A 12,367-nucleotide genomic window follows, 5' to 3' on the forward strand; every position below is an offset into this window, starting at 1 on the left:
TGTTCTGTTGTCTTACTTCATATATCAAAATTATTTATCTATACAGTCTACGTCTTTTTCCATATTAGCTCATATTGTCCTTGATTATAAAAAAAAGTGTCCATATTTGCCACCTAGGTCTGTACGGCCATAAAGAAATATATTGTCAACAAGACATGGGATAAAATTAATGTTATCAAAGAACATTCTGAGTAATCTGCTACTCAGTTTCAGATTGGCAGCTTTTTAAAAAAAATTTTTTTAGTTGTTTATGGACCTTTATTTTATTGATTTATTTATATTTGGTGCTGAGAACCAAACCCAGTGCCTCACACATGCAAGGCAAATGCTCTACCACTGAGCCGCAAACCCAGCTCCCAGATTGGCAGCTTTTATTTTTCAATCTTACAATCCTCTTGTGTGTTACACATGACTATTAAAAACTTAGACCATAGTGTCTAGGAGTACTTAAATATATTTACATTATTTATTTTGTTACGTAATATCTAATGTTTCCTTTTCTTTTTGATTGAGGAAATATAGATGTAGTTTGTTTATTTTGCCTTGACAAAGGAAGGAGGAAAAAATCACAAAGGTAGATTACTACTACATGATGTTAAACAAAAAAAATTTTAAAATATAGATTAAAGAATTAGAACTTTGCAGTATGAATTAAACATACCAATTGTTTAGACAACAAAATGCTTAACAGTGAAGATTATTCTTGCAATTTGACAATCCTTGTTTCTTGAGGTACAGACTGTTAAAAGGGGCGAAATGCTGTATTTTACTAACAATATATTACCTTTATTATTTTTTTCATTTTAAAATGAGAAAACAAAAATCATACAAGCATCCAACAACAAAAAAGGCCAAGATAGAGTTAATCAAAGTGCAGGTTTCCCAACAATGAAGTGTGAGAGCCTAGTAGGAAATAACAACAAAGATTTCTATGCAAAACTGTCAATGTTATTGTGCATCACAGATGACAATATATTCTAAAAGTATTGAGATTCAGTTTGGAGATTTTTTGTGCTCTCCAGTAGGATAGAAGATCAAGAAGAGCCTGCATAATCAAATCCCTCTAGCCACTAGTAGCCCAGAAGGAAGAGGTGGGCACAGTTATTGATGGGGGTAAGGAGGCCACTGGAAGTACAAAACAAATACACAGTGGTACCACCACTGTCACCATCACCACCAACAACAACGTAGCCATCACCATCACCACCACCACCATCACCATAACCACCACCATGATCACCACCACCATTACCATCACTATCACCACCATCAATGTGGCCATCACCTTCACCACTACCACCATCATCACCACCATCACTATAACTACTACCATTACCACCATCACCATCACCACCACTACCATCACCATCAACAACATCACTATCACCACTATCAATGCTGCCATCACCACCACCACAACAACCATTGCCATCACCAGCATCACTACCACCATCACTGATCCTGAGTGTAGCCCCACTGACCTTCTCTCCTCTGACCAAACACAAGAAATTGATTGCTGCACCTTTAACTTAATACTTTTTTGAATGGACAAAATGTTCTCAGACAAAATATGTTCAGTTTTATGCAAAAGTGCTCTCCAGTGAAAGAAGTAAATAATGACAAGGGAATGCGCTTTAGGTGAGGAATTGCCATGTGAGGCTAACATTTCCATAGCTATGAAATGATTCACATTCCCAAATCAGTCTTAAAGCTTCTTTCTTGGTAGCTGTTATTACTCTTATAACAGGTAGGGGAGTTATGGAAAGCATTTATCTTGATTCACCTTTCAAATGGTGTAAAGAAGAAAGAACGAGCGTGATACAGCACACAGTGGGGACGATATATGGGTAAGTACCATAGGGCAAGCAATCAATCCACTAATAGCACAGGAGTGACAACTCAAACTGTATCAGGCTCTGACTCAATCACTTTCTGCTTGAATCCTGACCCAAAGACCTCCAAGATGTGGAATTCTGAGCAGTTTAGTTTAGTAAAGTGAGAGAGTCAGAACAACCTCCCTGAGAGGATTAAATGTAATTTTACATGTATACAACAGGTATGGATCTATCAAAGGACAAGATCGCAACAATTTAAAGGTCTTCATTGGATTTATTTTCTAGTTTAGAATGAAGTAACACATCATTCCTTAAAACAAGGCATGGGAAGGGAGGGAGGGCAGGCCTTTTGTAATTTAACTTTGGAAATACCCTTGAGACATCCAATGACTACAACCACCCACTCACCACCCAGGGATCTAGTGCTGTTTCTCCTGGTTTCCTTCCTACGTTGAAACCAACTTCAAGGCCTAAAAGTCTTTACCAGGTGCTATGGTTTGGTGAGTATTTCCAAAGGTCCATGTATTAAAATTTCGTCCCTGGGGTGGTGGTATTGAGAGGTTCTCTGGATCTTTTAGGAGGTTTTAGTTTCTTAAGTCATTGGGGATATACTTCCTGGCTCAAGGTTTAAGGGTAACTCTGCCACATATTCCTGCCATGATGTGCCCTTCTTGCCAGTGCCCCAAAGCAGGGGCCACCCAATCTTGGTCTGGAACCTTGAGAACTATGAGTTAAAACAACCCTTTTCTCTATATAAGTTAATTTCCTCAGATTTTTTGTTATAGTAATGTGAAGCTTCCTTATCAATCAAGCTCTTTTTTCCCCAACTGACTAGAGAGTAATGTCTTCTTCCCAGGGATAATATCAGAGGGCAGGTGTAGGATTCCTCTGTTCTCAGGAGCCACAGGTATCTCTCGATATCTTTAGATGTCACTCCCCACTTGCCTCTAGGAATTTAAATACTTTCATTGCCTTGAGAATTACTAAATATGAGGTAGGATGTTTCTGAGGGGAATAAGTTATATATCAATCATATATGTAACTATCTATCATATATGTAACATTTAAGTTCACAGTAGTGGTTTGGGAAGCACACCATAATCAAACACATTCTGCATAATCAAACATATTTCTGCAGTGAAATATATGAATATTCACCCTACATGAATGAATAAAGAGATAAATTGCCTTGCAATGCCCAAGTCAGGTTTGACCAACAAATAAACTTGCTGCAGTCTTATAAACTTTTGGTTTCAGGGTTTTTTGGATTTCATAAGCACAGGAAGAGATTGTGGATCAGTAATTGAAACTGAGTAAGTTAGACATAGATATGATATAACCCCACTACACTACAATAGAAACAAACAAAAAAAGGTGCTGCTAAGAAGGTCTGAAAAGATTTTACAGAAGAGAAAGCCTGAAACAATGACTAGAGAATGTGTGAAATCTGCAATGATAAAAAAAATGAAGAAAAGAGGCATCCTGTATGAGGAATAAAAACTTGATTACACTCAACATCATTTGTCATAAAAAGGTGAAAACTTAAATAATGAGATAACACTATTTACCCACTAGAAAATCAAAATTGAAAAATCCGAAGATACAGTAGTCCTCTCTCTTATATAGGGATGGCACGTTCCATCCCTAGTAGATGCCTGAAACTGCAAATGCTATCAAACCCTACATACACTGTTATTTCCTTTATTCACCACTGTTAGTCGAGTCCCAGAGTGAATCTGTCCTTCCATGTTTTATGCCTGGTATTTCATTTGCATCACCATTCTTGTGCTTTGGAGACATTAAGTGAAATAAGGGTCATTTGAACACAGCAGCACTTTAGTATTGTGAGTCAATGTTGTAACCGAAGGTTCCTATGTGACTGACAGGTGGTTAGCATATGCAGTGTGGATATGCTGGTCAAAAGGATGATTCACATCCCAAGCAGGATGGCATGAGAATTCTGCATGCTAAAAAATATGGCATGCAATTGAAAACTCGCCATATTTCATGGCATAATCAGCACTACCACATTAATGTAAATCCACAAGTATTCTGTGTATCCTAATCATCTGTCTTTGCACCAAAGATAGTTCAGTAATAAATTATTTTAAGTAATATTAGCACAATTTTTAAAAAATTCAAATAATGGTTGTACTACACCTCTTTACTAATTCATTACAGTTATACATAATATTGGGGTTCATTTTTACAAAACTGTACAAGCATGGAATATAATTTGCCTCAATTCAGTCCCTAGTACTTCCTCATTCCCTCCCCTCTCCTGCCTCCACTCATTCTCCTTTCTCTAGTCTACTGAATTTTTTCCTATTTGTTCATAGGTTTTTTAGTGCATTATGGATATACATAAAGATGAAATTCACTATGGTATATTCATATATGTGCATCAGAAACTTAGGTGAGATTCATTTTACTGTTTCTCCCTTTTCCCATCCCTCTTCCCTCCCCCTCAATCTCCTTCCTCTAATCCACCCATCTCTCTTCTATTTTCATGAAAATATCCCCACACATCTTTCTTCCTTCCTTCCTTTCTTTATTTTCCTAATGTTGGTCTCATTTCCACATAAGAGAGAAAACACTTGATCCTTGACTTTCTGGATCTGGCTAATTTCACTTGGCATGATAGTCTCCAGTTCTATCCATTTAGCAGCAAATGCCATAATGTCATTCATCTTTATGGTTGAGAAATATTCCATTGTGTATATATGCCACATTTTCTTTATCTATTCATCTGTTTATGGGCACCTAGGCTGGATCCTTATTTCAGCTAGTGTGAACTGTGCAGTTATAAATATTGATGTGACTGCATCCCCATAGTATGCTGACTTTACATCTTTTGTATATTAACCCAAGGAATGGGATAGTTGGATCATGTGATTCCATTCCTAGTTTTTTGAGGAATCTCTATACTGCTCCAGAGCAGTTATACCAATTTTCAGTCCCTCCAAAAGTGTATGAGTGTACTTTCCCCCACATACATCCTTGCCAACATTTATTATTATTTATATTCTTGACAATTGCTATTCTGACTGGAGTGAGGTGAAATCTCAGTGTAGTTTTGATTTGCTTTTCCCTAATTATTAGACATACGGAACATTTTTTCATATATTTATTGGCCATTTATGTTTCTTCTTTTTTATTGATTGATTGATTGATTGCATTTCTTCTTTCAAGAAGAATCTCTTTAGTTCTTTTGCCCATTTATTAACTGGGTTATTTGTATTTTGGTATTTTGTTTGGTTTGGGCTTTTTTTTTGATGCTAAGTTTTTTGAGTTTTTTTAAAATATATTCTAGATATGAATCCCTACCTGAAAAGCAGGTAGAAAAGATTATCTCCCATTCTGTAGGCTCTCTCTTCAAGCTCATTACCTTTGCTGCGTAGAAGCTTTTTAATGTGAAGCCATGCCACATATTGATTCTGGTTTTATTTCTTACACATTAGGCATCTTGTTAAGGCAGTCAGTGTCTGTGACAATATGTTGGGGTGCTGAGCCTATGTTTTCTAGTAGTTGCAGAGTTTCTGGTCTTATTTCTAGGTCTTTGACTTTGAGTTGACTTTTGGGTAGGGTGAGAGATAGGCATCAATTTTCTTTAATCTACATATAGCTATCTAGTTTTCCCAGAACCATTTGTTTAAAAAGGCGATATTTTCTCCAATGTAAGTTTTTGGCACTTTTTTGGGGGGTCAAGTATTAGATAACTGTATCTATGTGCATTTGTCTCCATCTTCTACTCCATTCCAATGGTCTTCATGTCAGATTTGGTGCCAACACCATGCTATTTTTGTTACTATACCTCTGTAGTATAATTTGAGGTCTGGTATTGTGATATTCTAGCATCAATTCTTACTCAGGATTGCTTTGTATATTCTGGGTCTCTTATTCTCCAGAAGAACTTATTTTTTTTGGTTTGTTTTTAGTAAGAGGTATTGAACCCAAGGGTACTTAATCACTGACCCACACCCCCAGTCCTTTTTATTTTTTGAAACAGGGTCTTGCTAATTTGCTGAGGCTGGCCTTGAACCTGACATCCTCCTGCCTCAGGCTCTCAACAAGCACCACCATGCCTGGATTCATTGGTATTTTGAAGGGGGGCGGTCACATAGAATTTGTATAACACTTTTGTTAGTATGTCATTTTGATAATATTAATTAATTCTCCCTGTCCAAGAACATGGGAGTCTTTCCATCTTTGAAGGTCTTCTTCAGTTTCTTCAGTGTTTTCACTATGGAGATCTTTCATCTCCTTGGTTAGATTTATTCCTAAGTATTTTTTGAAGCTACTGTGAAGAAGATAGTTTTCCTAATACTTTTTCAACAGACTCATTATTGGAGTGTAGGAAAGCAATTGATTTACCTATATTGATCCTGCTACTTTGCTAAATTTGTTTAGCAGATCTAGAAGTCTTCTGGTAAAGTGTTTTGAATATTCTAAATATAGGATCATATTATCAGCAAACAGATAATTTGACTTCTTCTTTTTCCTATTTGTATCCTTTTCATTTCCTTCTTGTATCTGGTTGCTCTGGCAAGAGTTACAAGGAATATGTTGCATAAGAGTGGTAAGAGTCACACGCTACTTTAACAAAATTTGGCATAAAGTCTGCAACAATTATGCAGTGAAATATGATATGAATTGTTTTTGTATGGAATTTTCGATGTAATATTTTCTAACCACTGGTGTTGGCCCAGAGTAATTGAAACCAAGGAAATCAAAACTGTGGATGGGGTGGAGGAGCATACTGTATCAAATTTTGGCAAGAACAGGAGCACCAGGAACCCTCATATGTTGACAATGGCAATGTATAATTGCAGAAGCACTTTGGAAGATATTTTGGCAGTTTCTTACAAATATAACAGTCCTACAATTTTATAACTGTGTTCCTAGAAACTGATTTTAAAACTATAGCCATACAAAATCAAGCATGTAAATATTTATATTAGCTTTATTCATAATTCCTCCCAAACTGAAAAAAACAAGGTATCCTTTAATATGAGAGTGGATAAACAAGTGTGTTTCAGTCATACAATGGAACCCTACTGAGCAATAAAAAAAGAATGTGCTATCAAGCCAAACAAAGACACGGATGAATCTTAAATGTATAATTCTAAGTTAAAGTACCTAATCTGAAATGGCTACATATGGTATGATTCCATTTATATGAAATTTTGGAAAAGGTAAAACTACAAGATCATATAATCAGGTCAGTGGATGCCAGAGCTTCGGGGTGAGGAAGGGTTGAACCAGTGAAGTACAGGCTCTTCAGGGCAGTGAAGCTATTTGGTATGATACTATAATATTGGATTTATGATACCAAACATTTGTCCAAACTCAAAGAGCTTTTAAACACAGTCAACATTAATATATGCAATTTTTTAATATAAGAGGGGAGAGAATAGAATGCAAAATATGATCAAAGAATTGAACGATTACAAATATATGCAATAACAGCATTGAGGAGGATGGGAGGAAGGTGCTTATCTCTGAAAGCATTGAGCCTCAAGATGGAAAACAATATTAATTCTAGTTGATAAAGTGAGGTATGGATCAACAATTCTGAACTACTATCTGAACAATTAAGTGACAAGAAGGCAGATTTTGGGAACTAGATTTCTCGGTGCTGGAGTTACAGACAGGAACAAAGCAAAGGCTAAGGGGGTCAGTGTGGTAATGAATTAGAGTTGAAGACATCAAGATAAACTCATGTTTATATTAATACAGATAGAGATGGTCACACATAGAAATATTTATGGATAAATGTATATATACTGGTTACTGCACCGACATATATTTACTTGTTCCGTCAGCTGAGAGGGCCTAGAAGCAGACACTACCATGGCAATGAACACATCTACTACCAGGAATTGCTTTCTAATACCTTTCTCCAATAAAGGAACCAAGACTCCCTGAAGAATTAACTGATTTTAAGGCTAGGATATAATATATAAAGATATGCCCAAAACATCTTGTGTGTTAAAAAGTAAGGAAGTGTGGGTATGTCAAAGTAACATACAAGCCATCATAAAAAGTTCCTAATGGCTAAAGCTGGAAGAATTTGAGCAACAGAATAAAGTAGTATTGGATTATAATCCAAAGTACAAAACAGATTTTCATGAGTCCATACAAATACAACGAAAATATTGGATGAGTAAATGAATGGGTGGATGAATAAATAAACAAATAAATAAATGGGAGAGAACAGGCAATTCCCTCATGCAGAAGAATTCCAAATAATTTATGTAGATACTTGTGACCTTAAAAGATATCCTTAAGTTTAATGAGCAAGAGTGCCTTCTTTCCAGAGAGTATAATAAAAAACAGAGGAAAAAGTGAGATATTGACTCAGCCAGGATATCCAAGTCAAAATCACCAGTGAAAAGTCATATTGACTGTATACATGTACCATTGGTATGATGTGGAAGGAAAAGAATGACATTTTACCTCTACTGTCTTCCTCCTAAAGCCTGATAACTCCAATCTAACCATGAGGAAAACATCAGACTAATTTCAGTTCAGAGACATTTTATAAAATACCTGATGAGTCTTCCTCATAACTCTCGGGGTCATCAAAAACAAAGAATCTGGCCTAGCATGTGTGAGTCCCTGGGTTCAATCACCAGCACTGCAAGAAAACAAAACAAAAACCAAACAGTCTGTGAAGGTATCACAGCCAAAAGGAGTATTCATCTCTCCAAAGTTGTTGACAACTTTAAATCACTAAATTTTGGAATGATTTGTTAGGTAAGCATAGATAAACTACGATAGCTTAATAAACAAAACAATACTAGTTATAGAAAGATAAAGGCTACACAAATAGTATACTAACTGAATGGAAAATTATGTGCTGAATATATCATTAATTTTAAAAACTATAGTTATGATTATATAATTAGAAATAAAGATAATTGGATATAAAGTATATTAAATATATAATAAATTATGTTACATATATTACATATAACATGTCAATTATATGCATGTGCGTATACACATTTTTTTCATTCAAAAATAATGATTGATCATTTGCTAATGCCAGGCACAGTGCCAGCCCTAAAGGATGTGTTTGATCACTTTTCCTTTTCAATATTGAACAACTATATGTATTTCTTTCCAAAATAATGGCTCACTGTAATGGTGGAACCTCAATTAGTAAAGTTACATCAGTTGCCTACTCAAACTTCATTTCTTACCTTCATCCCTATTAACAGACTCTGATTTTATCAGAGTTGTCAGTGTGCCCATCTAAATTACATTTCTCAGCTTCCCTTGTTGCCAGGGATGACCATGAGGCAACTTTGACCATAAAGACCTAAATGGAAATTGCTATATGGGCACCTGGGAAAGTCTTTCAGGAAACAGGTTTTTGTGTTTTGGTTTTGGTGCTGGGGATTGAATCCAGGGCCTTATGCATGCTAGGCAAGCACTCTAACACTGAGCTACATCCCCACTTCAGGAAAGTCTTAAAGAAGGAAATAGACCTAGATTCTGATTTAGTACCCTAGAACTAGGCATCTGAAGGCACATTCTTTCCCTGTGGCATATATGCAGACTTTCTTTGCACTGCTGCCCCTTCTCAGAGACTTTGCTATATAGCATGATGGTTTAGAACAACAACCAATGGTTTCCCACAAAGACACATAATTAAATGGTAACAGGTAACCTGAAGTTCCATATGAGGGATTCTTCTCCAGAGCCTTTCATAGCAAAACTGATTATGTTACTCTTCCAATAAAAACTTTCAGGGATAGCTGGGGTTGTAGCTCAGTGGTAGGGCACTTGTCTCAGACCTGTGAGGAACCGGGCTCAATTCTCAGCACCACATAAAAATAAATAAATAAAATAAAATATTGTATTTATCTACAACTACAAAATATTAAAAAAAAAAAAAACTTTCAGAGACTCCTAACGAACATTCTTATTGTTGTAGCAAAACAAATTATTTTACTTTAGGAAAATAGATAACTGCAAATCTGTAATAAGCTTTTCACTTGGCAGTATGTATGTCATTCTAGTTTTTGTTGTTGTTGTTGTTGTGGTTTAGACCTTTATTTTATTTATTTATTTTAATGTGGTTCCCGGGATCAAACCCAGTGTCTCACGTATGCTAGGCAAGAGCTGAACCACTGAGAAACAACCCCGGCCCACCATTCTAGTTTTTATTAAATTTCTATGTAGGCCTTTTTCTAGAAGTAAACTATTTCTTCTTTTCTTTTTTTGCATACTAGGGTATGGAACCCAGGGGCTCTTTATCATTGAGTTACATCCCTAGCCCTTTTTGAGACAGGATCTCACAAAGTTGTCCCTGCTGGCCTTGAACTTGCATTTCTCCTGCTTCACCTCCTGAGTGGCTGGGATTATGGGTGTGCACCAACTCTTTCTGTAAACTTCTTAAGGGTAGAGACACATGAGGGACATTTTAAAGTTTCTCATAACACTTAGATGCAGCACATAGTCTAAGTGGTGGCTGGTCACTGGAAAATGATTATGTTAATTCTGTCACTTTGATTCCTAGCTTAGAATTGAAAATTGCATCTGTATAGAATGTTATAATATACAAAATTTCTAAAAACTGGAAAATTTCAAATATATACAAAAGTAAAGAGTATAATAAACTCCTTTAAATTCACGACTCAACTTCAATATTTATCAATACCTTCCTTTCTTCTTACCAGAACATTTTAAAGTAAAATTGGACAATCTATCATGCAAATTCATACATACATACTTCAGTGTATCTCTCTCATGGATGAGGACTTTTAAAAAATATTTGTAATACTATCATACCCAATATTAATAATTTCTTAATATCTTCTAATACCTAGGTCATGTTTGGCTAGATCTATTACACACTCAAAAAAATGCATTTTTACGATTGATTTATTCAAATAAAAATTAAAATTCTTTTGTTGGGCATGTCTTCCCTTCTTGACTCCCTGTCTTGAGAGAGGGTATTTTTATGTTGTCTAGGTTGGCCTCAAACTCACAATTCTCTCACCTTAGTTCTCCCAAGTTGTTGGGATTACAGGCATGCACCATCAACACAGGGTTTTAAATCTTTTTTTAAAAAAAAGTTATTGATTCTTTTTAGTTATACATGACAATAGAATTTATTTTGACATAATAATAAATGCATGGAATATAATTTGTTCTAATTCTGTCCCCAGTACTTTCCCTCCTTTCTCCTCCTGCTTCCTTCCCTGCTCCATTCCCTCTACTCTACTGATTGTTCTGCTATCTAATTGTAGCTTTTTAAAAAAAAAAATCTATGAAAATTTCCTTCTTCTGGCTTTTTAAGATTTTTGTTTATTTTTTTAGTGGTACTGGGAATCAAACCCAGGGCCTTGCACTTGCTAAGCAGCTGCTCCACCACTGGCCCTCTCTGTCAGTCTTTTAGATACCAGTTTTTGTTAAAGAAGTTAGGTCCTATAGAATTTTCTGTATTTTGGAATTGGTTGAGTGTACTCCCTGGAAGCCTTTTAACATTTTCTTCTATCCACTTTATTTCTTACAACTGGTAGTTTAGGTAGAGAGGATTGATGAGATTCAAGTTCAAAAAATATTTCTTTTTGGTAAGAATACTTCATAGTATAGCATATTGAGAGACACATAATGTTTGTTTGATTGTCACACTTTCAATGACATTGAGAATGATCAGTGGGTTCAGGTCATATCAGCATTAAGTCACCCATTATAAATTCCCTCTTCAACCTTTCACTTAATTGTTTTAGCAAACATTGATGATCATTACTTAGATCCATTGCTTCAGTTAGGGTTGAAACAATTATTCTTTTTTAGTTTGTTATTTTACTTAGGAAATCTTGCCTACTAACCCATGACCTGTTTTGCAATTCTGTACTTAAACATACAGATAAAATTTAAATTCCTTCATGTAGTCTTCCCTATTTGCTAAAGGGCAGGACTTCTATCCACCTGGCATCTCTCATATTCTGCTCTGCCATAAAATTCCATCTGCCAGTCTGCAGGCCCAGGAGGGCCCACATATGCCCTTGGGATCTATGTATCACTATAATTTTCGGCACAGTGCTCTGAATATAGCAAGTGTACAAAAAATATGCGAAAATGTTTTGGTGAGGTGAGTATTCAGATTGAAAATCCCCAACGCATACAAACACAAGAGCTAGATTCCAAAATGAAAGACACACACACATACACACACAAATATACATGTAATACCACAAATTTATTAAATACACAGAGAAGAACAAACCCAAACTTTGACAATATCCACAGAGTTTTCCACAGTCTTTCAAAAGTTAACAGAAATAAGGGATAATTGAGGGGACATAAATCCATGATTCACGAAACAATGTATGTAGCACACTCAGTTTACGAATTACACTGAGGAGTTAAGACTATAAAATGGCAACATCCCATAGATATTTAAAAATTTGTATTTGTATTTATTTACAATATGGATATAGGTCCTCAAGGACTCATAGAGCTGTAGGTAATGAACTAGATTATGTAGCTGGGCCTTTTGTCTGTTACATAAG

Source organism: Urocitellus parryii, chromosome 1 (assembly GCF_045843805.1).
Source record: "Urocitellus parryii isolate mUroPar1 chromosome 1, mUroPar1.hap1, whole genome shotgun sequence".
NCBI lineage: Eukaryota > Metazoa > Chordata > Mammalia > Rodentia > Sciuridae > Urocitellus > Urocitellus parryii.